The 13,372-nt window shown below is 43.7% G+C and overlaps 2 protein-coding genes across 25 annotated transcripts in view; one reads left to right on the top strand and one right to left on the bottom strand.

Moving 5' to 3' along the window:
* LOC112545087 (uncharacterized) overlaps nt 1–1,975 on the bottom strand; it is a 44,107-nt gene extending 42,132 nt beyond the window's left edge. Inside the window, exon 1 of the mRNA XM_089777092.1 lies at nt 1,878–1,975. The gene's annotated coding sequence lies outside the window, so the exon portion shown is untranslated. The remainder of the gene's footprint in view (nt 1–1,877) is intronic.
* The window catches only part of DST (dystonin), a 466,993-nt gene that overhangs the window by 121,413 nt on the left and 332,208 nt on the right, over nt 1–13,372 (top strand). The gene's annotated exons all lie outside the window — the stretch shown is intronic.

The following is a 13,372-nucleotide window of genomic DNA, read 5'->3' as shown; positions in this document are numbered from 1 at the left end:
AACTGGCTATAACGTAGTAGAGAATTAAGCCCTGAAATATTTCATCTTGGTATTATCATGCACGAATAGTGAATACCACTGTGGATTGAAGCTCCTTATTTGTTGCCCCACACTTTTGACATTCTCAATACTTCTAAAATGTTGCCAACTTTTATGATTTTATTGTAGTTTGAACTAGAGCAATGTAATTACATGAGACTCTCAGCTTATGTTTTTTGTATGTTTTTTAAAGAAAGTGTCTGGTCCCCATGGTTACAGAAAAAACCCTGAAAGCGTGAATTTTACAAGCTCAAATACCAGAAGGCAAATAAAAATAATCTCAAATACATTATTTAAATAACCTTATAATTTGAAACTCAATTCCATGATTTTCAGGCCTGCATGATGATATTTGAATGCTTGGGCTAGTAGTACTGCAAACTCTAACATGATTTTGAAAAGTTAAAGCCAAATACTCTTAGTGCTTTAGAGAGCTGGAGTGTTCAGAGTTGCATACGTGGGTGCCAGTCCCACCTGCTCAGGGGGGCAGGTGAAGTTAAAGCGTGTCAGAGGAGAAGGACAGGGGCACTTATACCTTATTCCAGCACAAGGGTTTCAAACTCCCGCCTGTAAACCATCTGAAGTCTGAAGTATATTTTCAGTTCAGCCCAGGAGACCCAATGGCCCTGGGGGCATGTTTGAAGCCATCCTCCGAACCTCACCCTTTCCTGGCCTCGATCTGGCCTCAGGGATTACTGGGGAGGAGAGAGGCGTAGGGCAGCAGCAGCAGTTGGGCCCTTCCACACTGCTCACAGTGCTGGGATGGCCCATGAACCAGGACTTTGAGACCCCACAATAAGATATAGCCACAAAACTGATTTTACACTTGGATGTTTTGCCAGCATTTATGTTAGTTGGGGATCATATCTCATCACACCCGATTGTCATAGGTTTTCTGGAAAAAGTTTGTAAGGGAGACCTGGCTTGAGAGTGTCTGTGTATTTAGTGTTTGAGGGTATATGGGAAGCCACATAATGAAGAACTAAAAAAGTCAGCATTGCGAGTGAAGATAAACAGCATAATGATTTCACCCTGGCTGTTTTTACCTATTCCTAACCTGAGGTCTATTTAAAACTGGAATACATTTACAAAACATCAAACTCTGGTCAGACTTAGGTTAAAAAAAATAAACAATATAGTTTCAATGTATATACATGGCAAGGTTGTTCCCCACTCTGGCACGACAAATGCAGAAGTTGAGGGCCCGCAAGAGCACTCCAAAACCTTGCCTCTACAGGGACTGGTACAAAAATTTTTCCTCATAAAATCCTAATACCCAGATTTTGGGGGACCTCTTGCTACCACCCATGTAATTCCAAGAAAAAAAAATCAGGAAAGAGATCACTTAGGAAATCTGCTCCCTAAGGTCCTAAGGCCCAACCTCTTTTTTGCTTGGAGTTGGGGAAAAAAAAAAAGGGAATCCACAGACATCAATGGACTCTGCTCTTGTAACTAGGCACTGAGTCCTCAGGACACAACAATCAACCACTACTAGTTAATTAGAAAAAAAAATTACAATCTTTTATTATTAAAACAAAACTACAGTTGCAAGCATAGTAAATTGGCTAGATGGAAAGAGCCACCATTTGATATAGATACTCAGGGAAAACCCCTGCGCTGTAAGACATAGTTACAAAAGAGGAAAAAAAAACAATTAGCAAGCTCAGATAGAATAGTGATAGAGATGCAGCCATGTTAGTCTGGTCTAGCTGAAACAAAAGAATCTGGATCTGTGCAAGTCCTGTCTTTTGTTTCAGCAAGCTCAGACATTATTTCCAAACCCCCAAACAAGGAAAACAATAAATCCTGATGGACTATCTAAACTTTTCTCTACTTACATATTTTAAGAAGTCTGTTCTTGGAGAGAGAACGTCTCCCATCTCCCTCAATAGCTGGGAGAAACTGCTCTGAATCTCAAACAAAGAAGAGAGAGAGAATAACCCCTCTTTTCCAGTTTGAAATTCCTACCTGCATTGTTATTGGCTGACTACCCGATACCTAGGCTAGGAGACATTAGTTAACCCCTTAGTCACTGCATGCTGATCAGAACTCCTGATTATTATAATACAATTGTGCAAGAGCTTAATTTAGAAACTAATTACATGAAAACATTACACTTTTAGAAACATGCCAGTGACAATGGGGAAAACTTGCTTATTTCAGTTGGAGTAGGATGGGCCTGTTATCAAGACCCTGGATTTTTTGGGGTGTACTAGAAAATGGTCAGGTTCTTAAGGAAAATTAATGGCAGTCTTTCACCCAGCTATTAAAACAGGTACATATTAATTTAAGTTCTGGAATATAATAAATGCACACTCTAAACCTTCAGCAAAAAGTTTGCTCTTCAGCTGTATTCAGCAAAAAGTTTGCTCTTCAGCTGTATTCATTGATACTAAAAGATGTATCAAACCTGTCCTTGCTTCTAATGCCAACCACTCAACTTCAGTAGACTTGATCAGTGGTGAAAGTAACTTAAAATTCCTTACAAATACTGTCCTGTTGCACCCCAGGTCCCTGCCACCTCTTTAAATAGTTCCCTGCTGGCTTTTGTCTCAGCTCTGCCAGCTCTTGCCAGAACTGTGCATCGTAGAATCATAGGGCTGGAAGAGACCTCAGGAAGTCATGGAGTCCAGCCCCCTGCCCAAAGCAGGACCAATCCTGATTCAATCATATCAGCCAGGGCTTTGTCAAGCTGAGACTTAAAAACCTCTAGGGACGGAGATTCCACCAACTCCCTAGGTAACCAACTTCACCACTCTCCTAGTGAAATAGTTTTACCTAATATCCAACCTAGACCTCCCCCACTATAACTTGAGACCATTGCTCTTTGTTCTGCCATCCGTCACTACTGAGAATAGCCTCTCTCCAACCTCTTTGGAACCTCCCATCAGGAAGTTGGCAGCTGCTATCAAATCCCCCCTCGCTTTTCACTTCTGCAGACTAAATAAGCCCAAATCCCTCAGCCTCTCCTCGTGGGTCAAGTACTCCAGCCCCCTAATCATTTTGATTGCTCTCCGCTGGACCCTCTCTAATACGTCCACATCATTTCTGTAGTGGGGTCACCAGAATTGTACGCAATGTTCCAGGTGTGGCCTCATTAGTATCGAATAAAGGGGAATAATCACTTCTCTAGATCTGCTGGCACTGCTCCTCCTAATGCACCCTAATATGCCATTCGTCTTCTTGGCTACAAGGGCACACTGTTGACTCATATCCAGCTTCTCATCCACTGTAATCCCCAGGTCCTTTTCTGCTGAACTGCTACCTAGCCAGTCGGTCCCCAGCCTGTAATAATGCTTTGGATTCTTCCATCCCAAGTGCAGGACTCCCCACTTGTCCCTGTTGAATCTCATCAGCTTTCTTTTGGCCCAATCTTCTAATCTGTCTAGGTCACTCTGGATCCTATTCCTGCCCTCCAACATATATACCTCTTAGCGTCATCTACAAATTTGCTGAGGGTGCAATCCATCCCCTCATCCAGTAATAAAAATGTTGTTAAAACCAGCCCTAGAACGGATCCTTGGGGCACTCGACTTGAAACCGACTGCCAACCAGACATTGAGCCATTGTTCACTACCCGTTGAGCCTGACAATCTAGCCAGCTTTCTATCCATCTTAGAGTCCATTTATCCAATCCATATTTTCTTAACTTGCTGGCAAGAATATTGTGGGAGACCGTATCAAAAGCTTTGCTAAAGTCAAGGTGTATCACATCCACTGACTTCCCCATTTCTACAGAGCCAGTTACCTCATCATAGAAGCTAATCAGATCGGTCAGGCATGGTTTAATCCATGTTGACTATTCCTGATCACATTTCCCTCTTCCAAGTACTTCAAAATGGATTACTTAAGGCTCTCCTCCATGATTTTTCTGGGGACTGAGGTAAGGCTGACTGGTCTGTAGTTCCTTGGATTGTCCTTCTTCCCTTTTTTAAAGATGGGCACTACAGTTGCCTTTTTCCCAACATTTGGGATCTCTCCTGATCTCCATGAATTTTCTAAGATAATGGTCAAAAGCTCTGCAATGACATTTGCCAACTCCCTCATTACCTTCAGATGCATTAAATCCGGATCCATGGATTTGTGTATATATAGCTTTTCTAAATAGCTCTTAACCTGTTCTTTTTCCACTGAGGGCTGCCCACCTCCTTTTCTTATTGCACTGCCTAGTGCAGTAGTCTGGGAGCTGACCTTGTCTGTGAAGACAGAGGCAAAAAAAGTATTGAGTACTTCAGCTTTTCCCGCATCATCTGTCACTAGGGATATGTCTAGACTACATGGCGCCGCCAACGGAGCCATTTAAACTAGTTTACCCGGCATAGTCAATGAAGTGGAGATTTAAATAATCCCCGCTTCATTAAAATAAACATGGCCGCCATGCTGTGCCGACGATCAGCTGATCCGACACAGCACGGCAGTCTAGACGTGGATCTGTCGGCTGGGGAAGCCTTTGCGGACTGATCCTGTAAACCTGATTTCACGATGCATAAGGGATCTGTCGGCAAAAGCTTCCCCAGCCAACAGATCCCCGTCTAGATTGCCGCGCTGTGCCAGATCAGCTGATCGTCGGCACAGCGTGGTGGCCATGTTTATTTTAATGAAGCGGGGATTATTTAAATCCCCGCTTCATTGACTATGCCGAGTAAACTAGTTTACATGGCTCCGTCGATGGAACCATGTAGTCTAGAGATATCCTAGGTTACCTCCCTCATCCAGTAAGGGCCCCACACCCTCTCTGATCACCCTCTGATTGCTAACATGCCTGTAGAAACCTTTCTTGTTATCCTTCACATCCCTTGGTAGCTGGAATTCCAATTGTGCTTTTGCCTTCCTGATTATCCCCTGCATTTTCAAGCAATATATTTATACTCCTCCCTAGTCATCTGTCCAAGTTTCCACTTCTCATAAGCTTCCTTTTTGTGTTTAAGCTCACCAAGGATGTCCCTGGTAAGCCAATCCGGTCGCCTACCATATTTACTTTTCATACTGCACATCAGGATGGTTTGTTCCTGTGCCTTCAATAAGGCTTCTTTAAAATACAGCTGGCTCTCCTGGACTCCTTTCCCCTTCATGTTAGCATCCCAGGGAATCCTGCCCATCAGTTCTCTGAGGAAGTCAAAGTCTACTCTTCTGAAGTCCAGGGTGTGTATTTTGCTGCTCTCCTTTCTTCCTTTGGTCAGGATCCAAAATCTACCATTTCATGATCAGTGCTTCCAAGGTTGCCATCCACGTCTAATTCCCCTACTAGTTCCTCCCTGTTTGTGAGCAGCAGGTCAAGCTGCACATGGTCCCTGGTTGGTTCCTTCAGCACTTGTATCAGGAAGTTATCCCCAACATTCTCCAAAAACTTCCTGGATTGTCTGTGTACTGCTGTATTCGTCTCCCAACAGATGTCAGAGTGATTAAAGTCCCCCATGAGAACTAGGGTCTGTGATCTGGAAGCTTCTATTAGTTGTCTGAAGAAAGCCTTGTCTACCTCATCTACCTGATCTGGTGGTCTGTAGCAGACACCAACCACAGCATCATCTCTTTTGTTCCTGTTTCTAAACTTAATCCATAGACTCTGAACAGGCTTTTCTCCCTCCATATACTGGAGCTCTGAGCAATCATTCTGCTCTCTTTCATAGAGTGCAACTCCTCCTCCTTTTCTCCCGTCTGATCTTCCTGAACAGTTTATACCCTTCCATGACAGTGCTCCAGTCATGTGAGTCATCCCACCAAGTCTCCATTATTCCAATCAAATCACAGTTCTTTGACTGTGCCAGGGCTTCTAATTCTTCCTGTTTGTTTCCCAAACTTCTTGCATTCGTTACAAACACCTTAGATAACTAGTTGATTGCCCTACCTTCTCTATTTGAATTAGGGGTCCTCCTTTGTTTCTCCTTCCTCCTTGTGTTTCTTCCTAGTATCTCACTTCCCCACTTAATGAACCTCCCCCAACGAACGTAGTTTAAAGCCCTCCTCAGCAGCATACACCCATTTATTTTCATCTATGGGCTGCATTAATAGCTGTCATGCACAAAAAAATTGGGCAGTGCTTTAAAACCTATGATATTATCTTCTGTGTACTTATCATACCATATACACATCATACTTCAAGCTAGTCTAGGAGTGTCCCAACAATACATGAGTCAATATAGCTCCTTTCAAATGGGTGCAGCCAAAATATAAAGAAAGAACCAAGGAAGTACAGATGGAGATAAAAAGTCTCAGAGGGGTAGCTGGGTTAATCTGTAACTTAAAAAAACTTAAAAAATGAGTGGTCCTGTAGCACCAAAGGGTATGTCTACACTGCCACCCTAGTTTGAACTAGGGTGGCTAATGTAGGCATTTGAACTTGCAAATGAAGCCCGGGATTTAAATATCCCGGGCTTCATTTGCATGTTCCTGGGTGGGTGCCCGCGGCTATACGTGGCACTGAGTAGGTAGTTTGAATGAACAGGGCAGTTATCTACTGACATTCTCTTTTGTCCAGTCCCAGCTTCTAGCAGTCAGAAGTTTAGGGACACCTAGAGAATGGGATTGCATCCCTGACCATTTTGGCTACTAGCCATTGATCAACCTATTGCCCATGAATTTATGTAATTATTTTTTGAATGCAGTTATATTTGGTGTTCACAGCATCCCCTGGCAACAAGTTCTACAGGTTGTGTGTTGTGCTTTTAAACCTGAAGCCTACTAATTTCATTGGGTGGTCCATGATTCTAGTGGTATTTGAAGGGGTAAATAACACTTCCTTAGTCAATTTCTCTACACCATTCATGATTTTATAGACTTCTATTATAGTTCCACTTTGTTGTCTCTTTTCTAAGATGAACTGTCTCAGGTCTTTTTGATTTCTCCTCATCTGGAATCTGTTCCATCCCTAATCATTTTTGTTACCTCACTTTAACTTTCCAACTCTACGGTATCTTTTTGAGAATGGGAAACCAGAACGAGAAACAATATTCAAGGTGTTGGGTGTACTAACTCATCTTCTGCAGTAAAAAGACCAGTGCAAATTGACTTGTCTTCCTAGAGTTCTCTGTTAACAGCGTGGGCCCCACCGATTGTTTGGCAGGCTTCTTGCTTTAGATGTGCTTAAAAACATTTGTTGCTGTTAGTTCTTGTGCTTGTTGCTCTTCATTCTTTTTTGGCTGCCTAATGATACTTTCACACTTGAGTTGCCTGTGTTTATGCTGCTTTCAGTTTTCTTTGGTAGGACTGAACATCTAATTTTAAAGGATACCTTTTTGCTTCTACCTCCCCCCTTGTTTTATTCTGTTTTTTAGGCAGGGTAGTATTTTTCTTCACCGTTTTGTTGTTTTATTTGAAATATACATTTTAGCTTGAGCCTCTATTATGGTGTTTTAAATATTTTCCATGCAGCTTGCAGGTATATCACTCTTGTGACTTCATTTTAATTTCCTTTTTACTAACTTTGTCATTTTTGTGTAGTTCCCCTTTTACAAATTATATGCAAATGTATTGGGTTTCTTTAGCTTTATCTCCTCTACAAGGATGTTAAATTTAATTACATTATCGTTGCTGTTACCAAGCAGTGTAGCTATATTCTCGTGGACCAGATCCTGTGCTCCTCTGAGGACTAAATCAAGAATTGCCTCTCCCCTGCGGATTCCAAGACTAGCTGCTCCAAGAAGCAGTCATTAATGGTGTCTAGAAATTTTATCTCTGCATGCTCTCCTGAGGTGACATGTACCCAGTCACTATGGGAATAGCTGAAATCCACCACTATTATTGGGGTTTCTTTTTTTGTAACCTATCTGATATATGTGAGCATTTTACAGTCAACATCGCCATCCTGGTCAGGTTGTCAGTAGTATATGCCTCTTATTGTTCAAACATTAAATTTCTGTCCATACAGATTCTGTTATACAATTTGATTCATTTAAGATTTTTACTGTGTTGTATTCTGTGCTTTCTTTCATGTATTCTGCTACTCCACTGGTGTAGCCTACACTACCAGGGTATGTCAGGGTATGTCTACACTACCACCCTAGTTCGAACTAGGGTGGTTAATGTAGTCATACAAACTTGCAAATGAAGCCCGGGATTTGAATTTCCCGGGCTTTGTTTGCATGTTGCTGGGTGCCGCCATTTTTAAATGTCCACTAGTGCGGACTCCGTGCCCGCAGCTACACGCGGCACGAACTAGATAGTTCGGACTAGGCTTCCTATTCCGAACTATTTGTACACCTCGTGGATTTGTGGAACGATGCAAATAGGAATAGGAAGCCTAGTCCAAACTATCTAGTTCGTGCCACGTGTAGCCGCGGGCATGGAGTCCGCACTAGCGGACATTTAAAAATGGCAGCGCCCAGCAACATGCAAATGAAGCCCGGGAAATTCAAATCCCGCGCTTCATTTGCAAGTTCGTATGACCACATTAACCACCCTAGTTCGAATTAGGGTGGTAGTGTAGACATACCCTCATTCCTAAATATTTTGAACCCTGATATTACTGTAGCATTATGGGTGTTGCCTATCAGGTGAGGGATGAATGTATGTGATATGTTCATCACCCAAAGCTGCCTATTTACAGGGGAAATGATGCAAAAGCCACCACCAACAACTAAGAGGAGCAGTATTTTCCCCAGTGCACTCTCTCTGAACTTTGTGAGAAGGTTAATGAGTAATTTTGTCAACTGGGGAACTGTTGGAAATTCCACAAGTGAGTCAGATTCTGCTAGTGCAGATGGATGTGAGGGAAACTCTTGATGTTAGGATGAGCAACAGCCTGGAATGCTCATCTAACCTATGTGCATTTCGTGCTAGAAACCCCTGCTCTATAGATATATTCACTACATGCAGAGGTTAAATTACGGTTCCTTTTTAGAAGAAAATATCATTATCTATCATCATTACATCTATATATACCTCCCTCTAGAATATAATCTTTCTGAATTGTCACCACCCAAGACTTGAATTCTCAGTAAGTGTAAGAGATCATTAACAACTTCTGATTCTTCTCCAGAATTTTTAATATTGAAAAAATAAATTTCTAGTTTATAAAACTCCATTTGTTTTGTTTCAATAGCATTTCATGTTGTTTAACCTAAATCTGGAAACTTATATTTCTGTAATACAGGCTATTCCTCTTGAATGTTTTAACACTTAGTTTTGTTGTGTTGTAACGAGCTGTCAACACACTGTGACGTTTTCATGCTATATAAGTAAGGAGATTTTATGCAGCTGTCCTGTGTGGGGGATTTGATCACAGATCCGGTGACCTTGTGCCCCTGAAAACTAGGAATGTCAGTGTTACTGGCTAAACAACAACAAGGCACATCCCTGAAATTGGTGAAAGGAAAGTTCCACTGTTTGCAAATGTATCCATAGTCTCACAGATTGCTTCAGTCTCTTTGGAAGTGTCTGTCCCCAAATCAGTACAAACTAAAGGATTAATTACATAAATAAGTGGGTCTGCTGGCCTTATCTTCCATGAAAGACTGTCAGGACAGCTTGGCTACCTAAGGGTGTCTCCAAATATTGTGCAAAAGATAATGTTTTATAGGTTTCCCATATTATAAATCATGCATTTCCAGAAGTTAGAAAAACTAACATGGCTGCCATTGTAAACTATTTCTCAGTCTGCCATGCTTTCCAGGATTTCAGAAGGACTATTTTAATGAAATCTGAAGACGTGGGTTTTGCCCATGAAAGCTCATGATACTCTATATACATATTTTTGTTAGTGTCTAAGAGCACGTCTACACAGCAAGCCATTATTTCGAAATACTGGCGGGCTGGAGGACTTCTTACTCTGACTCTTGTAACCTTCATTTTACGAGGAGTAAGGGAAGTTGAAGGAAGAGTGCTCTTTCTCAGACTTGCTGCTGTGTAGACAGCGCCAACGCTGAATTAAGCTATTTTGATTTAAGCTACTCAATTGACATAGCTCAATTTGTGTAGTTTATTTCGGATTTAGCCCTGTTGTGCAGATATGCCCTAAGCTGCCACAGGACTACGAGTTTTTAAAGTTACAGACTATCATGGCTACCCCTCTGACACTTCATGAAATCTCTTCCCCTTCTTCAGTATTAGTGTCCTATGGGACATGGGAATTTTTAGGCAAGCCTCGAACAGTGTATAATTGCCCTGGGAAATGGTTTTCCTGAAAAGTTTCCAGGGACCTGTACACTCTGCCATAGTTGCTGTTGTGGCCTGCTGTTTAAATGCTGTTATTTTTACAAAAGCTGTTTTTGCCTGGCCCTGAAGACTGGCCACCTAACTGGCAATAAGCTGTAAGTTTTTAATGGCTGGGTATGTAGCAAAACTAAAACACCTCCTGCCTCTGGCAGCAGTTCTCAGACTCTAGATCAGCTATCCTGGGTTCTTGGGCTTCAGAATGTTGCTTACCTCAGCTGTTCAAAAATCAAGAGTCAGACCTCCCCCAAATCATGAGATTGTTCTAAAAATCATAAGATTCTCAAAAGATTAAATCATAAATTTTTAGTTCACATTCTGATTTTTTATCTGCCTCTTCGTACTCACGGTATATGTGTGAGTAGCACAGGCCCGCCTCCTCTTACTAATTTATTGAATAGAAGAGGATTTTGGCTCCTGCTACAGGAGATCTCACAGTCTTGCAAAGAGCTCTTACCTTTATGCAATTATGAATCAGAGTCTGCAGGTACCACTCTCAATCTCTTGTTTACATCTGGGGCAGAGGTTTGTGGTGGTGAGGGCTCCAGCTATAGGTGTGGGCTCTGGTATTGCCAGGTGTCTGGTTTTGAACTGGACAGTCCAATATTTGAACTTTCTGTTTGGGAAACAAATTGGGAAAATATAAATGTCCGGTATTTTCTAAATATGATGTAATGTAGATTGTGATGTAATGTCAAGTGTGTCTGGTATTTTTGTTGAAACCATCTGGCAACCCTAGGCGGTGCCAGGAGTGAGTGCTTTGGGGTGTAGGCTGGAGGCTATGGAGGGGAGAAAGGATTCCCTCCAGCTCTCTACAGCGACACTTGTGCAAGAGAGGAGGGGAAACGGGGAGGAAGACACCTCTCCCTTGGCCATGGCAGGTGCACTGTTATTAGATGTGCCTGTTATTTTGGGGTATGCTCATTTATTAGGGATATTCTTCTGAGGGAAAGAGAGGGTTGATAAATCTATCAGTGTTGCTTCTGTCATTTGTGTTTTCGTACAGAGCTCTGCTTCTCCCTTCTCCTTGTTCCCTCCCAATGGAGCTATCCTGCAGGACCTAGGTTCCCCAGGAGTGGGTTCTTCCCACCCTAGAATCAGAATTAATTAGCACTCACAAGCTGCCTCCTTATATGTCCTTGGATTCAGTAAGTTGGTTGGGTTGCACAGCAGTGTTGAGTTGTGACCTTCATGTGCCCTTGGACTCAGTGGGCTGGGTTAAACAGTACTTTAAGCTGCTACCCTTGTATGCTGTCAGGCTCAGCACCACCCTATCCCCACTTTCACACCACAATCATTCTCCTAATAACCTACTTGATGAGCAAACCCCACAGGATTTTTGGGTGCTACAGGGATCTTTAGCTTAGGTACAGGTTGGACCTCTGTTGTCTGGCACCCTTGGGACCTGGCAGGTCCAGAACAAGGGAGTTTGCTGGACCAGAGGATGCCCCCTATCACTGGCCTCCCAGGTACCCACCGACTTTGTTTCTGGCCCCAATTGGCCCCTACTGCTTTCAGCCAGCTGTGCTGCCGGCCCTTGCTGGACCCTCAGCCCTGGGACTCCCAGCTGTGCTGACTGAGCTCCCTGCTGCAGGGCTGCTAGCCATGCCGCAGATCTTTCTGTGCTGCCTAAGGCCCTGCCGTGCTACTGGCTGCGCCACCAGAGCTCCCCATGCTGCTTGAGCTCCTTGCTGTGGGGCTCTCCCATCGGTGTGGGGCTCTCCCTTCACTGTGGGGATCCCTGCGCGGCCTGAGCCCCTGCCACACTCCTGGCTGTACTGCTGATGGCTCGTACAAAGCTGCTCCCTATAGCGATGTGCTATCAATAGAACCCTGAGTTCTCCCTTAGTAGCACATCGCTACAGGGAGCAGCTCTGTACAAACCACTGGAGCGCCCTATGCTGCCTGAGCCCCCTGTGCCACAGGACTCCCTGCACCGCCTGAGCCCCTGCTTCGAGACTCTTGGCTGCGCCACCAGACCACCCCATGCTGATGGACCCCGGCTATGGGGCTCCTGACGCTGCCAGAGCCCCTGCTGCATGGCTCCCAGCTGCATTGTGGGATTCCCCGTGCTGCCTGAGCCCTCTGGAATTGTGCTCCCCATGTTGCCTGAGTCCCTCCACCCCCACTGGCCTCCCTACCCCGGGCTCTCTGGTCCAGGAACATTTGTGGTCTTTCCGGACCTCAGATATTGCTGGACCAGAGAGTCTTGCTTTAGGGAGGTACCTGTACCAGGAGCGTTGTTGCAGATTGAATGGAGAAGCCCAAACAACACCCCATGGGGGTGGAGAAGAAAGAGAGAAGCAACCAGCTTGACCATGAATGTTATTTATTTCCATGTGGTAACTATACAAGGGGAGCCAAATAAACAAAACAGTTACAATATTAAATATAACTTATATCTGATTATAAAAGTTAGGTCTAGCAAACCATAAGAGATCACATACGGCAGGATCAGGAGGCTATACTTGGAGAGACGGAGAGAGAGGGATCACCACTGTGTGAAGCTTGAATTGATCAGGGTTCCCAGATGGTGATGGTAGCGGAGGGTCCAGAGTGTTGGAGACAGGCAGAGCCTATCCTCCAGCACAGTCAGTGGAAGATGAAGTCCCAATGGAACTGATGGTGAGTTTCGATCCAGGTCTCAGAACCCTATACTTAAGCGTAGGTAGGGGGTTTTGTAGAGAAACAACAATGGTTCGAGGAAGAACATTAGATTTGTTTATGGGTAAACGGATTATTCAAGAGAATATGCCAACATGTTTCCCTGTGTGGCTGGAGCACCAGCACCAGCTCGCACCCCTGCAGTGGGTGGGGCGGGGGAGCCTCAAACTTCTCAGGCCCAATCAAGGCAAGTCTACGCTAGACAATCAGATCTGATCGTTCCTGGCTACAGGTGGTGTTCCTTCAAGGGAGCTTATAATGTAATTAGGCAGCTTCAGCAGTTTGGATACTAACAGAGGAATTACTTACTAGAATTGGTCTGATAATTACTGATCTGGGTCATTAGCATCAGGAACTGAGATTTCCCATCAGGCAATGCTTCCTTGATTTCTGTGTCTAAAGATTTCAGTGTGGTTCCTGCCTTGGAATTCTGTTCTCCACTCTGTATGCTAACGGAGATGGTGTACTGTCCAGTCTTTGACGCAAATGAGGCTAGAGGAGTTTCTGGAGGGGTTTAGGTGTG

Source organism: Pelodiscus sinensis, chromosome 3 (assembly GCF_052426305.1).
Source record: "Pelodiscus sinensis isolate ZL-2025 chromosome 3, ASM5242630v1, whole genome shotgun sequence".
NCBI classification, from domain to species: domain Eukaryota; kingdom Metazoa; phylum Chordata; order Testudines; family Trionychidae; genus Pelodiscus; species Pelodiscus sinensis.
Note: the sequence above shows the minus strand (reverse complement) of the source record. Positions and strands in the feature narration are given on the sequence as shown.